The sequence below is a fragment of the Mycteria americana genome, chromosome 9, assembly GCF_035582795.1.
Source record: "Mycteria americana isolate JAX WOST 10 ecotype Jacksonville Zoo and Gardens chromosome 9, USCA_MyAme_1.0, whole genome shotgun sequence".
Classification (NCBI taxonomy): Eukaryota; Metazoa; Chordata; class Aves; order Ciconiiformes; family Ciconiidae; genus Mycteria; species Mycteria americana.
The window spans coordinates 29,568,447-29,585,226 of NC_134373.1; the positions used below are offsets into that span (position 1 = coordinate 29,568,447).

At 40.2% G+C, this 16,780-nt stretch overlaps 1 long non-coding RNA gene across 1 annotated transcript in view; it reads right to left on the bottom strand.

Annotated features, from left to right (window-relative positions):
* Positions 1-617: 617 nt before the first annotated feature.
* The window catches only part of LOC142414588 (uncharacterized), a 203,273-nt gene continuing 187,110 nt past the window's right edge, over positions 618-16,780 (bottom strand). Inside the window, exon 3 of the long non-coding RNA XR_012777126.1 lies at positions 618-630. This is a non-coding gene — a long non-coding RNA (uncharacterized LOC142414588). The remainder of the gene's footprint in view (positions 631-16,780) is intronic.

Consider the following 16,780-nt stretch of genomic DNA (forward strand, 5'->3'; position numbering starts at 1 on the left):
GCTTAACATTCTTTCTTGTTTTTCTTTACATTTTCTACTTATCAGCTGCTCCAAAATTAAAAAAAAAAAAAGAAGCAGCAGAACAAAGTATTCTACTTTCTCCAAAATTAAATAAAAATTTTTGTTACAAGGTTAAATGACATCTTTCAGCTCACTTTCATTAAACAATGCAGAAAATTCTGTTATTTTCACATCTCTCTGGCCATTGCTGTACTTCCCCCCAGGTCCTTTGCAGTGGAGGTCAGCTAGCCCAAGGGCCACAAGCCCTTTGATATTACTGGTGGTTCTTTGGTGCAAGAAAAGAGAACCTGATCCAGCATTAATACTGCCCTTCTGTTGAAGATTTGATGCGAGTCACTAAGAACAGCACAGATACTCCAGAAGCAATAGAGTACATACAGCCTTATGCATTGTGTGAAGGATGTTTGTTTCTTTTCTTCTGAAAGGATAACACTTAAAATGCTGTGGTTCGTTTATTCTAATGTCCTTTAGGCAGCATCAGTTCTTTACAGACAATTTAAAATTCTTTCACACTCCAGAAGTACCATAGGCAGTATCAAGTTAGATAAGTCATTCTTAAAGCTATTAGTTGATAATGATGATAGCTTCAGTTCATCTGAAAAATTATGACTCATAAAATTACTGTATCATAAGCAAACTGCACCTTTTACTGATTTGTTTATCCTTGCAACACTTTCAGCTTGGATAACACTTTTTTTTTATTAATATTGCTACTATTTATTTCCCCCATCAGTTCCATAAGATATCTCATAAAATATACCTTATACTTGCCAGCATTAAGAGAATTACTAAATTCCAATACAGCTGAAGTTGGAACTGTCTCATATTGTTACAGGGAGGGAGAGGAAGCAAAAAGAAACCCTCAAAGGCCAATTTGGATGCGTTTGGATATTTCTCACAGCCCAAGTGATGAACAAAATTAAAAAACCCCAATCATCATCATACAGCAGAACTACTTCAGACTGCATCTCTTGGGGAGGGGATGGAAAAGTCACAGAGAATTCGCATATTTTGTAAGTTGAGCAGGAAAAAACACCATCACATACTCCATCAAACCAATCTTCAGAAGAACTTCAGTGACTGCACTCCTGGGGAACACCTGTAGTGCTGACACATCACACGTCCCAGTATGTCTATGGGCACTCAGATACTAGGTATATATAAAACTAGGCTTGAAAATCTGAGCTGAGACCCTTTAAATCGACTTTGTTGCAGAAATTAGCCAGCTGTGGACTGTGTGATGGTGCCCTTACTAAGAAATCTTGCTACTCGGTTGGATTTGTTAGGCTGGACAAAGCACTGGAGCTGATGTTGCTGCAGCTTCTGCGCACCAGGGCAGTAGCAGCCCATTCCTGAACACATGGACACAGCAAGGAGGACTGACTCTGCTCTGCATTGCTAACCCTCCTCTGACCTTTGTTGGTCCCCACAGTAGGAGACAGATTCCCCTTCCCTTCATTGTCTAACTGTGGTGAGAAGGTGAAATCAGCTCTTGCACATGCAGAACAGTTCTTGGGTCAAGTCACCAACCACTTCCCTCTCTGCAGAGCAAGGGTTTGGCCGCGTATGTCCTCTCTTGTCGGGGGAAGGAACAACAGCAGTGATGATCACCAACATTTAGTAGCTGGAAGAAAATGTTAGAGTTAAGTGATTTTTAGAAGAACAAGGAGCCTATATGCACATTTCGAATCCTCTAATTTTACACTTTCCCACCAGCTGAGTGCAAAAAGCTTTTCCTGTTCAATTACAGGAGTACAGTAGACATTTTTCTGAAAAAAAAAAAAAAAAAAAATCTTAGGTAAATTCCCAGAGACTGCCTTCTTGGTCTGTTCAAGAACCAGCTCTCCTCTTCCCAGTGCTCTTCAGGACTCGTGTGTGATAACTTGTGCAACCGAGCCAAGAGGCAATGCCTCCTTTGCACCACCGGCTGCCTTTGCACCTCTCAGGCCAAGGGAATGTCTCTTTGGCAGTTCACTACTGCCCCGAGCATGAGGGGTTTAGGCATATTCACAAGATCTTTCCACTTAACGATGTACCCCAGGTCAGCTGAGCCATCACAAACAATCAAGTGAGTGCTCTTAAGATCTTTTATTGATTTTCAAGCTAACTCATTTTACCTTAGATTTGTGGCAGGCTTAAGCATGCACATCCACTCAGTTATGGACAGCTACTATGTCTGAGCCATCATCCTGTGTATGCCTACATCCATTCAGCCTTAAAGGCTTGTCATCACTCATTTAGCGGCTGTATCTGCACGTGGGAGACTGGACTGTAATGGTCTGCTTTCCCCTTGCTATAGTTTAGCAGAGAAATGTAAGACATAAACCACATTTTGGGACATGGATCAATACGCATTACTGTATGGCCCATCTCCATCCCTGATGAGGTAAAAGGCTCAGCACAGTCAGGCAGCTGTAAATTCTCCGACGTTGCATCTGGCGATAACAAGAGCACCACAGTGAGGAGTAAAGGGCAGGACAGCTGCTGTGATTCTCTGTCACTTTTCTCACAGATGTCACAGAGAAAATATCTTGCCCCAGCTCTGGGGACTCTCCTTCTAAATGCCAGCCTAAAACACCACTTGCAATGTGCTCAGAAACTGTCATAAGTGCAGCACTGAAACGGGGAGATTTTTGCAAGTTGTGCATTGCCAGTAAGCTGCGGGGACTTGTTTTGCTTTACGCTGTTTGTCCTTTCTATTGCTCTCCAGACTTTTGGTATCCTAGGTTTTTCAGGACTGAGCCCATTTTACTGGCCAGAATCTAGTACAGTCTTGCTGGGACTCTTTTGGTGTGCGAGGTGTTCGAATAAATACCATCACATAATAACAAATAGTTTCAATTAAATAAAAGCAAGAGCTGTGTGTCGGTGCAGAAGTGGAGTTTCAGAAGCTTCCAAGGACAGGATGCTATTAAAATCCTTTTGTTCCTGTTGCTAAAGCAGCTCTGCTTTGCAAACAAACCAGGAACACTTCAGGTTTTCAAATATGCAGAAATTAAAGTATCTGTCACACCTGTCATCTTTAACCTGTAATGTTAATTTGGTTGCATGGAAATACCACTTTTTAGTGGTGATGAAACCGTTTATTGGGGACTGTGCTAACCCAGGGAGAAAGCCAGCTAGATTTTCCACAGATAGCAGCGGCTAGCAGAAGTGAGCATAAGTAGATTATGAAAAGAAATCTAAAATTACTGAGTCCTCAGCGACTCCATTCAGATCTCACAGTTTAAAGGAAAATTGCACTGTTTCAATGTCTGGCAATCAACAAGATTATATGGTAAGAGTCATTTCGCATAAACTGTGAAATATGTTTGGAAATAATCTCCTTCCCTTCCACCTGACGCTTGTGCAGCATATTCAACATTCTTGACAGCTTTAGCTAATTTATTACCAAACAGAAAGTTTGTTAAAGAGGGGGAAACTGAGACAAATGGGGATGACGTGATTTGCTGAAGGGCATGAAGGAAACCATAAGGGAACACAAGGCAGTTTCTGGGGACTCAGAGTCCCTTCAATTCCTATCCCTGCTGCATGCCTCTGGTGTGAATGCTGTCAATAGGCCAGCGATGAAAATTCATCGGCTTTACAGGTTGGGAGGAAGGCCTTGACTTCCCTCTTCTCTGCTGTTCTCCACACCCTTATCATAGTACCACTTGCCAAATAATATTTGCTGTTTCTTCCTCTGAAGTTTAGTTGTAGTTTCTTTCTCTTATTCTTTCAAGATCTGGTCCAATCCTCCTCATTATGATCCCTGCTTCCCGCTCCCAGTCCTTGAAGCAAATTGCCTCTCTCAAGGCTACTTAACCTATTTAAAATGACAAGGAAGTTTCAACACTAAAACTCAACCTAAGCTTTCTGGGCAGCCAGTGCGGTGAAAGCCAGGACTGCAAACTTCTTTCACCAACCTGCTTTGAGAATTCAAAGGGGAAAAAAAATGTGTGAAAGCAGCAGCCCAGACTAGAACTGTAAAGGGAAATCAATTTAAACGTAGACCACAAAGAGGTTGGATAACACAGATCTCATCAGCTCGGTGCCACTTATGCAACAGCTGCACTCAAGTCTCAAAAAATGATTCTTCTAGGGCTTTAACACAAAAGGTAATTCCATCAAATATTCCACTGAACACAGCAATAGCAGTGAGCTTGTTCAAGCACAGCCCTTCCACACTGTCATATAAACCCTTTATGCTGAATTGCTGCAACTACCTCACTGCCTCGACACTGCATAAATAGAGTCCCTCTGTACTCATGTCTGGTTTCACAAAGCCACTTCAAACCCCCAGTAAAATTGAAGGTTTCATGATGAATACTACCAGGAGTGAAAAGGGAAAGGTCTGGTAATAAGGTAACTTGTGAGTGCATTTGGTGACAACTTTGAGGGATTTTAATTCGAACTCCTAGTGCTTTTATTTGAGAAAGTGAAAACCTTGATGTTGGGAATTATCAAAGGTAATAGATGTCATTATGTCCTTTCTGGAGAACATATAATTATTGATGCTCGTAGGCTGAGTAACCAAGTACAGAACTGCAGCTGATACAAACAGGCCAACTTGATGCCTTCCATCTGAAAAAACAAGCTATTTTCCCTGCATTTTTTTTCTAAATATACCTGGATGCACTTGATTTAGCATTTTAAATTTCATGTGATCACAGCCATATCCCACTCAATATCCCGGCACCTAAAAAAGAGTTCATTGTGCATTTTGTCTGCTGTTTATGGATCTCCTACCGGTTCTGAAAATTCACAGACTGCTTCCAAGCTCGCAATTCACTTTATCTCACCCTGGCGTTTGCAGAGAATTACATTCCCCAGAAGCTGCATCGTTGAGCGGGTGCTGAGCAGTGCTGAGCAGCTCTGCCTGTGTGGAGCTGTGTTGCAGGGACTAACCCTCAGGCAGGACACACAGCACCAGACTCACAGCCCAGGCAGACTGCGATGAAGGAGGGTTGGACCTGCACCCCACTGCTCACAAGCCCTCTCTGTCACTTGTCAGTTCGTACACACGATGACTACACATAGGCCTTGCCTGAAGCTGTGGGAAGATGTCAGTCAGGTGCTGCATAATGGTCAGGATGTGGAGCTTAGACACTGAAAGTACCTTCAGGTGTTGGGACTGAAGCAGGGGGGGCAGATCTTTCCCGCTTTGATGCACACAGTAGCTGAACGGACCCACCTGTGACACCTGTGAGACAGCATGAGCTGTTGCAGGAGTTTGGTTGCTATTACATCACCCTTTCTACTCCCTGAATGATCGGAGTCCTGTCTCCTAAACCACCCCAGTGTGCCAAGTGGAGATACTATTTCAGGCTTACATCAGCCTGGACAACATCTCAACACTGGTTATTAAAAAATGCATGAAAACTCAACCCTGAAATCAAACTAAACAGGAAAAAAAAAATCACTCATTGCCAGCTATGTGGTTGTACCTTGGCTCCCTAACTCTGGAGTGTTTATTACCTTCCCATTGCTTCTCACCTCTTCCCCACCCCTGTTAAACCATGACTTTGCTCCTAATTCATCTTCCTTCCCTACCATCCTAAATATGTCTCATCACTTCTCTTTGAGCCATTTTGGTTTCATGCTTTGTGTCTCTTGCTCAGAGCGCTACATAACTTACCTACTGCTGCTCATGTGGTGGTGCTTGAGACCACTGTTTACTGCTCTTCACTTCTCTTTCTGCTTCTCTCAGGCCTCTTGTTTGGAAAAAAAATATTTTCCTCTCCTCCCCCAACAACTGTTCTTTCCTCCAGTAAGCATATTTTTACAAGTATGTGTAATAATAGTAAGCAATATTAGTGTGTACAGACATCCAAGCCTGCAGCTCCCCAACATAACTGAGGGGCATTGCAGACCGAATAAGAAGCTGAGAAGACACTCGGACAGAAGAAGGGATCCACTGCAGGTGGACAGAGCAAGATAGTGCCTAAACAAAGTGACTTTACGTCCTTGCAAATAACAGGCTCAAGCTCTACGTGTTTGTAACTGTGATACATATTAAAACAGTAAACTCCAAATTCAGGAAAACATTTACTCAGTTTCCATGTTAATCAATAGGATAATTATGTTAATTATAAGTTTCCAGAAGTGCTATGATGTTTTTGCATCTAGGTGAGTGACATTTTGCTATCTCATTGCTGTTTCCTTCTCCAACTTATTGCGTCGTAGTACATGACATTTAGAACAGCTCAGTGAAACACAAGAAGCTGGTTTTCAGCCACTTTGTTACGTTTGAACTCCCAGCCTGGTATTAATTTCACTCTTCATGATTAAGTAAATACCTCTTTATGAGAGAAAAATTAACTAAAGCAAAGATATAATTGTTTTTCTTCATGCAGTTATTCAGTTAAAATACTCAGTTTCTGCTCATTTAAACTTGAAAGGAAATACATTCCAGGCAGAGTTTTGACTGAGCTGAAAATATTATAAATTAGGCTGTTATAATGGGTCTAATTGTGTGGTTTAATTATTAGATTATACAGGAGAATACAAAGTGGGCATTTTGTTAGATGAAGATGGTGTCATCTGTCTGCCCAAGGTCTTTGGGTAAAAACTGTAGGCTTTAAAAAGACTTTTGTTTTTCTGGTATATATAATTTTTCAAGGCTGGACAACTACTAAAACCACTAATTATATACATTAATAATCATAACTACCCAAACATTACTTGTATATATGAATAATAAAACTCCCAAACAAGCCATCAGGTTCCCAATAAGGACAGCAGACATCCTACTTACAAGGCATAGCAGCCACATATCCAGCGTACGATCTTACCCGTTGCTGTAGCTCTCATTCCTTCCCCAAGTTAACAGAGGAGCTGCTGCAGGACTGTGTGTGGTCAAAAGGTGCTAACAAGCATTCATGAATAGAAGGTGCCTCTGGATCAGGCACACTGGCTGTGCTGGTACTTCTCTTCCTACACGCACCCATCTGATCAAACCAGCTCACCAGTGTGTTCAGAAACTAATGGAGGGTCATAAATATCCTGTAGACACCTGAAATGATAACTCTGAGGTTATTTTGGAGTGATGCAAATTGATGTCTTAATCTTACAAGTAACTTTTATCTTACAAGTAAATTTTTTTTTATTTTTGTGCAGCTCAGTTGCTTAGTGAATAAACAACTCTTCTGCCTTTGAGATTCATTTTTTCCTTAACGGTATCCTGTTGCCTAGAGATTTTTAGCCATTCAGTTTTCTGTCCTAGAGAATACATTTTTATCCTCATGTTTCTTCTAGGGTTTAGCCATTTAAAACTTGCAAGGATTTGGGGGTAGCTCACTGTAGCCATTTTAGATCCTGTTACCTCTCTCCAATTTTAACCATTCTGTACTCCAGCTGTAGAGTTTTCTTTTATGGGACTGCTGTATCCTCATAGTCCTGACATTGTGAGATGCTGAGTTGCTCCAGAAAAGTTCAAAATATTGGTTTTAATAATACCCTTCTTTCTAATGAATAAAAGTCTAAACTGACTTGATATATGTGCTACTTTGTCCACTTATGAAATATAAATTTGTGCATAAATTAATATTAATATTTTTCTTCTTTAAAAGAGACCAGCCTTCTGCTGTCTCTGAGTAGAGTTTCATTCAAGCAGCACAAATAAGGTCAAAGACAATCTCTTCTTAATTAAAGGGAGCACGTAATATTGATTTAATAAAATTTTAACATTACTTAATGACAGCTAGATATTCTGTTCAGAGCAGAAAGACTGGCATTTTATTGTAATCAATATGTATTTTATTAAAATCAATGTGCTCCATGAACTATTCTACAAAGCCTTAATAACATCTAATCTGCCACACTGCAGAAATGGAGAGTTTGTCATCTGAAGGTAAGATTGTTTGACAGAAGAATTGCTACGTGTATAATTCACAAGTTTCGATTTTTTTTAGAGGCCAATGAATGTGATTTGTATCATTAAAAGTGGTAAGTGTTTAACCCCAGCTAATTTCAGGTAGCCAAGAGAAGTGAGGATCTGGAGAGAACTGAGGTAATAGTATGCCCAGTGTTTGCCTGCCAACTTTAAATTCAGCCTTGCTCAAACCTGTGTGTAACAAGAGAGAGGTTTCCATCCAGGCCAGCCCTCAGTCCCTGCGTAAGCCCACTCCAACGTACTCCCCCAAAACACAGCCCTGATCCAGAGCTGCTCCCGTGGTATCGATGTGTGCTCAACCCTCCCCATCGCTCAACCTGTGCAATGTGTGCCACACCTTCTTGGTATCGATGTGTGCTCCAAGACCTGAAGGATGCCCCAGTTCTACCAATGCTTTCTGAAGGCCAAGGCTTCAGTATGCAAAGTAGGAACATGGACATGCTTGCACTCCTACCAGCTTTATGCTGTAAAATAAATCAATAGCTGCATGCTTTGCTCCCTCCCCGGTGCATGGAACACACAGAGATACTTCACCACCTACTACAGCTGCTAACAGACTCTGCATTAGCTCAAGCGAAGGAGAGACGTGCTTTGGACCTGGAGGGTCAGGTTTTGTCTTTTTAACAATATGAGGAGATAAGGTCATTACACCAGCAGCTGTTACAGGACTTACCTTTCACTGATCACAATCTAGGCCACACTAGCATCAGTGCTTTCCTTAGCAGTCCCCTAACTTGCCCCAGTGCTTTGGTAAAAGAGGATGTGATTCTCCTTTACTTTTTTATTGCTTTCTTTAACCTCAGTAATCTGTCTCATACTTATTTTAAAGAGCATTTCTTACCCTAAAAGCTAATGGGCAAATGACCCAAATCTGCTTTTGTGATTAATTTTATTTATTTTGTTTTGTGCAGCTTTATTCAGAGAATAAAAGGAGTGAAAGCTGACGGTCTTGTTAACCAGGGCTTTAACTGTCTCCTTTCAACTTTCTCAGTTCTCTTCTTCACCCTGTGCACAAGATTGAGAGAGAAACAGTGTTGCAACTTTGAGAGATCCCTTAATATATTATTTTACACCATGCACATTGCGCATATGGTAGCACCAAGCTCTCTTACCTGGTCAGAGAGAGAGAGAGAGAGACAAAGATTTCTTCCATTATTTCTGTTGTGTTTCACCACAGTAGTGCTAGAATTGGTAACCAGGCAGCGGCCATCACCCACTGTTCCTTGCCCACCATATCGTCAGTGAAGCTATTAAAGAGAAGAGATGTTGCAGTGGAAAACTGTCCAGTTCACCTAGTTTGGGGATGGTTGTGGGCAAGGTTTGAGTGAACAGAGAGCAATTTCAGCGAATATTGTCCAGAATGACAAAATGTGGTATGTGAATCCATGGTGAGCACTTTCATTCTCTTCTTTTCAGGTGGGCGTTGCTCATTGGGACGCACACAAAGGGAAGGGTGGGTGAAAACCCGCTGCCACCTGGAGGGTTCTGCAGAAAAAGCCTTTCTCACATCTCTAGCTGAATCTATGGACACAAAGCCACTCGCTTTACAGGCTGTGCTCCCGGTTTTAACAGAGTTTATATTCATCAGTTTGTGATTCACCTTGAAGGCTTACTTCTAATTACCTGACACAGAAATAAACACTGTTTGTCTATGCCTGCCATTATCACAAAACCTGGTGAGAATTGATTTGAGTCTTCCTACCGCCACCAAGGAGAATTTAATAGTACAGTTTTCTGAACAGGACTGTACAAAATGCTGGGGTAAAAATATCAATACAAATTAAGGAACAGCAGAAAGGTATCAACTAATATTTATTACAAAAAGTCAAGACAAACTAACACCAGCAGTAAATTATAGCTAGAATTGTGTCCTAGCTTACCTTTCGGAAAGAAGTTTGTTCTGGGTGTGAAGCCTCCCCATGCATATGCATTTTATGCCTCATTTACCCATAACCTTTCACACTCTGACAAGGACAGGAAAAAGCAGGATTGGACCTGGGACCTAAGATACCCTCCATTTAAGATTTCCACTTAAAAACACTGTACTATATGCGTTTACAATATCCACCTGTACATATGTCTTGTAAATAGCATATTTACTCTTTAGAATAAGTACTGATTCTGGTCTAGTTTTTTACTGAAATCCTATTATATGTATCTTGATTTCTAAACAAATATTTTTCATTCACTGTAAAGCAAAGTGAAGGAAAACAAATTTAGGCACAATAAAAACAGAACACTGAAAAAAAAATGTAATCAGTACAAATTTGCTTTCCAGAATGAATCTCAGAAGATGTAGCCCAAAAGACTATTATACAAGAGTTAGAAAATGAGTAACATGGGAAAGCCTTTAACCTAATTATGGTTTCCTTATTATTTTATTGGCCCTATCAAATTTTCATAGCTGAGCCATGACTGCTACAGCACCACAACTGCTGTAGCCTTGCCTGCTGTCATTACTCAATGTTATCTTTTATTTATACTGAATTATAAATGTGTTTGTGGCACTCTGCAAACAAACAGGAGATGCAGCCTGTGTTTCTTGGCTAAATTTTATCAGTGCTATACTTTAAACATAGCTTAGATGGCACTTTCTTCAAGATCTTCCCACTGCTGAGGTCTCCTCAGACCCACAGAGCTAGTCATAAATTTGTGCACATGAGAAACTACTAATTGTCCACCTTCAATTGCTGAACATTATCCCCTAGCTATCTAATCATTGAGGAGTTGCTCAAATTTTCAGCAGTTAAGTTTTGTAAGCATATAAGATGACTCTTTTGTGCTTTGTGCTGTGGGAGAATGAATCCCATTAAAGTTGGCCTCCTGTTTCATGTTCTCCTGGAACAAGATCTACCTTCCTCTTGTTTGCAAGGCAGCAACAAAGCACAACACCATACAGCAGCTTGGCAGCGAGTTGTCAACTGCCCCGTTCAGTGATGGAGCAGGACTCAACAGGCACTGCTCAGTTACTGGAGTTATGCCTCCAGAAAGGCCTGTTGGGCGAAGAAGCCACACACAGACGATAAAATACTCGAGAAAGCTTATCCCTTTGGTCCCAGCGTGCATATTACAGTTGTGTGATTCAGACCTTGCATCTTGTTGGGGAAAAGTGCTGGTCAGCAGGGCCAGGCCCTGTACAAAACTGAAGGAAAAAAAAAAAAGGAGGTGGTTTCCTCTTTTATTCAAACATCAGCCAGTATGTGGAAGAGTACTGAGCTATCCTATACTAGCTTGTTAGCAGAAGATGTGCCAGGAAAGCTGTATTACTGTCTCTAACCCAAGTGCCCTAAGCATAGTCATGGCCAATCAATCTCTCTTTCTCTAGGTCAGTGAATAGAGAACTACTCCACACAAACTGGGACAGCTTCAACGGGAATGATTAAAAGTACCTCCATGAGCCCTGCAATTCAAGGAACATATTCTAGGAGAAGTCGTATCATCGATATCTGAACTCAGCTGGAGCTTGTGCAGCCAGCATGATCTAGGATTTGGGACTAAGCTAAAGCAGGATATGATAAGGGATGGTAAGAGATATTATATGTGATGGGATATGATTTACTGAACTCAGCATTTGTGGTTGGTTTACTTAGCAACACACCCCTGGAGGGCTCCATATATTACCTTTTATAAAAATACTGCTTTTACTGCACACCCAGAAACCCAGGATTTATGGCAGAGCATGTCAAATGATAGAAATAAAAAATAAAGCACATTCTTTAATGTTGTTTTTTGGGAACAAAAGGGCTAAGCTCTGTATAACATGAACATAACACTTTGTACATGACAGGCAACAAATGTTTGTGAAAAAAAAGTGCAAATCACTGTAAGTTAAAATATGACCCTCAATTTTACAAGTAATTAATACACATCATTTACTATTCATTATTTCCCGGTCCTTTCAAAGAGTTCCAGAATGAATTCTCTCTATAGAATTAAATATAATATAAATATCTATAATTCTATGGATAGAATTAAACTTATTTAATTTAACCGTACAAAATGTGTCTCACCTACACTGGCCATTTTGTCTTCCTCTGTAGTCCATGGAGGGAAGGAGGGACTGCTCCATGCCTGGATGAGAGACTTTTCTCAGCTTGGGGTGGAATTGCTTTCTGGAGATAGAGTAGTGTCTCTGTGTTGATGGTAGTGGAGAACTGGACAACTGACTTAAATGGGATTTCTAACTTCATGTAGCTGGATCACTTGTAATGTGATTTTTTGAGACTGATTCTCTGCATAACAAATTACACTTAAATGAAAAATGTCTCATAAAACTCAGGCATCTGCTTGTTAAAAATTGAATGCATAACAAACATAAAGGAATGGAATAAATATGGATTAACCAGCCATTAACTAATCAAACCAGTCATTCGTAATATGTAGTCCAGCCTTTTCAACAGAGAAGGAACTTTTGGTCTTTCTTATTTTTGTGACTTTACTGAACTATAGATTAAAATGCAACATTGTAGATACCTAGACATAGTTGGTATTAACTTACAGCACAATTTGCAAGATGGTAAGAACTGTAAAAACTCCTGGGAAATGACTGACCTCAGCCGATTTTAACTGAATATGACAGCATTCGCTCCCCAAATCCTCTGGTTCACTGATTCACTTTCATTTCAATGGGAGACAGGCATCTAAGTAGTATTTTGCAGGTTTATGTCTAACTGCTTTGTGATCTTGAAGAAAGAAGCTATTATTGCTTTAGGATCCAGGCCCTGACTAAGGAAAGGATTTAAGCAAATCTTTGTGTTTCAGTTTGTTATGATGAGACACATTGAATTTTTCCTAAAGAAAGGATATTTTATTGTATGAGTGCCCCAAAACTTAGCCCTGCTACTTTTCACCACAGTTGTTCATTTGGAAAAAAAAAAATTAAAGAAACTAAAGTTTATCCTAAAAATTAGCATTTCTAGTATGGTATATTAGATATTTGCGGGAATGCATTCTTGTTTTTTGAAAAATAATAGAAAATACACCCTCCTACTAGATACACCCAAGAAATATATTGACTTTCAGCACATTCACTCTTGAGTAATCTTAATTTCAAATTATATTGATGTCCCTTCACAACTTCCCCTGTTGCACATATATAGCCTGTCAAGCCCAGATGAAAGGCCAAAGTGAGTTTTTTGATGGGGAAAATGGCTCACATAAAAAAATATTCCTTCCTCTTTTTTTTGAACACGAATGCTGAATAAACAACTTTTCAGTAATACAAGGTAATGAATTGCAAACTTGCCAAAATCCAATTATTAATCTGATATTCAGATATTTATTTCATTCCTTGTAAGAATTCTGCAAGATCAGCTCTGAATAATTGTACTTTCTGGGAGGCTTGCATGCTAGCCCCCATTTAAAAGATCATTCTTTAATACAGTACTGCTGCAATGCCATGAGGCTACAAGCACGTTTAGCGCACATTCAACAACTGTCTGCACAAGTGAAAAGAAAAAACCACAGAGTTATATTTAATGAATGTGATGCTGGCAAAGGGGTCCTATTTTCAATATTCAGGTGTGCTATGCAGTCTATTTAATTTAATAAAACAAGCAATGATGGGAATTATAACACAGAAATTGGGTATACTGACATTAAATCCTATTTCTCATAATTAGGAAACAACTTTCGTACAAACTTAATGGTATATTGTCATTCCACAAACACTTTAGTCTCACAGAAATCAGCAGTATTGCTCAGAAGGGTTATAATGCTTTTGCTCCTTGATCTGACACCTGTTTCCCCCCATATCCCCGCTTTCTTTTCTGCCACGTGGGTAACTTTGCTTCAGAAAATACCATGGCAACAAACATATAAAAATGGTTTTCAAATTCATCATTTTCCCACTCTGATCCCCTGTGTGTCCATATAACTGCTATCATCAGTGAAAAGAATGGGGAAAAGGTAAGATGGGACCATCCTTTTTGGCAGTGTTACTAAAATATTATATACTAGATTGATTGTGAAAATATGACAGACATATCAATGCAGAAGAGAGAGTTTCCGTGATAAAACCACTTGCTTAGAAAGTACTGTACTTCCCAAAGGCTGTAGACATTATTTATTAGTGTATGGCAACTGAATATTTCACTAACTTTCCCACATTTTTATTTTTAAAGTATTTGAAACCTGACATGTAAGGAAAGCTTTACCATCTAAATGTTTAGCACTTGTTGACATAGTATCAAATGGATTATAACCATAATTTCTAAATACAGGGGAAACAGAAACAGAAAGGAAACATTGTCTCATTAAGATCCAACCTCAACTGTACCAGATATTTTGTCATATTAGCGGCTTTCTCACATTTTCCATTGTCTGGTTTGTAAATGAGCTAAAAATCTACACTGCTTTTCTTCCTCAGCTCTACTGGTGGATGAAGACCTGTTAATATGATGCTTGGTGAGAAGACAAACACTTGCCTTTCCTCCTTCCTGAGTTTGGGATGAGCTAAATGTGATGGGCCAGTGTGGGATAACGAATAGTGTACATCGTCACTCCCACCAAGCTTCAGAAAAACTGGTGCTGTGTTAGTGACGAGACTACTGACAGCTGTGCCGCAGTGGAACTGCTGCACAGAACAGTGTCATTGCTCTCTTGTACCCTCTGTGCTGGTTTTGACTGGAAATCCTGCCTAGGACCTAAGAAAAAGGGGTTTTTTTCCATGCAGAGTTTATTGAAATCTAGGAATCTGAAAGACTGGAGTTTTAAGGGAAGGACTAGGACAAATATAAGGGGGAACACTAGAATAAAAGACCAAGCCTTCTATTCCTTAAAATGTATGAGCCATTCACCTGTGCCACTGTAGGAGCTTTTGAGATGCAAACAGAAAGTTCTGATTTTCTCCTGCAGCAGACAATGGTCCACCTGCATAATACATGCTATTTAAAGACATTACACAACCTGGGGTGTGCAGTAAATAAGTAATAAAAAACCATTGCATTGCTTTCTGCTGTATAACTGCCTTCTATGTAATTTATCCCTCAAGCAAAATGAAACAATCACCTGCAAAAGCTATTCAGCTACTATGAATAATTGAAATGACCACCAAATATGTAGTTCAGACCCATCCTAACATTTTCATAGAGGGAAAAAAAAGTTTTAAGTGCTTGCATTGTATAAAATCAATGAAATTTGCTGTTCTGACTCTATACATAGGTAATTCAGAAACTTATTCCCATCTAGCTTGTATTACAGGAGGTACATTTTGTTTTTAACCAGGTGTTATTCCACAGGCTTTAATATCAATGTAAAGACAGTCTCTAAAAGGCTGAGAGCTGGAGGAACAAAACCAGTAAAGCCAGGTCAAACAGAGAATAGCCCTTGCTGTCTGGGTTGATACACTTGATGTGACTTGATGAACTCATACTTGATGAACAGGACTCTTTATCAAAACATTAATCCTCTGAGGAATCAAAGCAGACTCTTTCAAAAAGCAGTTCTGGTGTACTCCAAAAAGAGTCACTGCTGAGAGATGTTCCCAACAAGTGGAGATTTATCCTATACGACAAAAAGTAATTAACATGGCTGTTATGTTGTATTTGTCTTGATTTGAAGGGAATAGTCAAGAAACTAAAAGTAAAGGGCAAAAATGTGAGGGAGATAAAATCGGTATCCCAGTTCTTTAAGTGTGGATACCATATGAAAGTATGGCTGGCCAGCTCCATGGTCTGCCCTTGACTTAAAGTGGGATGGCCAGTCTAGCTGTTGAGAGGTGCGGAGCCTGTGCCAATACAGGGGCTGGCCAGGTAACCTGAATGTCTAGCTGTGGAAAGTGTGTCAACCAGCAGACTGGTTGTGACCAGCATTGCAGGGTCAGATTGTAACACAAGTGAAAAGCGCAAAGCATGGACCTGGGAGCTCTATTACTTGCAAGTGTTTCAGGACCTCTCTTTTCCCTTTTTTCTCTGAGACATGTGGTGTATTTCCAGCGAATATACAAATGTGACTTGCAGTCAAGATGGTTGGTCATGCCTAGTCTATCATGCTTAGCACCTACTTTACTACACTTGTTTTGGGTGGATGCAGAAGGTAGGCAAGGATCTGAGGCTGGCACATTTGCAATGTCCAGGAGTTGTTTTCTGAAAAAAAAGAATTATTTTCTAACCATTTGAGACTAAAACTTCTTCTCCCTTCTGCTGTTTGAGTAGTGAAGAAGGCTGTATGCCAATAGGCAATGCAGCCATATGGCTTGCCTTACTCTGGAAATGTCAGCCAGAAAGACTTTGAGGATACTCATGCCTACTGTCTAAGCATTCATCGTGGCTGTGGGTGATAGGAAAGGACAAACGTAATTGTCTGCATGCTTGTACCCAGGCATGAACAAGTTGGCCATTAGGGGCTGCAGTAACCTGTACTGTCTGACTCTGAACTGGAAGTATTCTTCTCTGACACAACTGTATAACAATACTGCATTGCTTCCTTTGGCTGATGCACAGGGACAATTTCAGAAAAAATGTCCTAGTCAAGAAATTACAGGGCTTTCCTTACAAGTCTGGGAGAATCCTGAGTTCTGGGAGCCCATCTGTGATAAAAAAAGAAATGCAGAACTTAGTTTATGAACTCTTTGCAGAAGAGTGTATCTCCTCACTGCATGAGTATCTAGCAATGGGGCCCTGTTCAGGATCGTATGACTAGCATACAATTTCTTTCTTCTGCTCTCTCCCAGGAGCAACCCATCCCCAGAGTGTGAGGAAGCACAGTTCTTTGCATTCATATTAGATAAGCTTTGCACTATAATGGAAATTTAAAAAGTGTCTGAGCTCACTCAACCTTCCTGACCTCTTTGTAATTCCACTGATTCCCATCTGTGTTCTCACAGCAGTCGGGATCCACCAAGGCAGGATCCATTCAAGGAGGGGGCCTGGGTGCATAAGTGTAGTT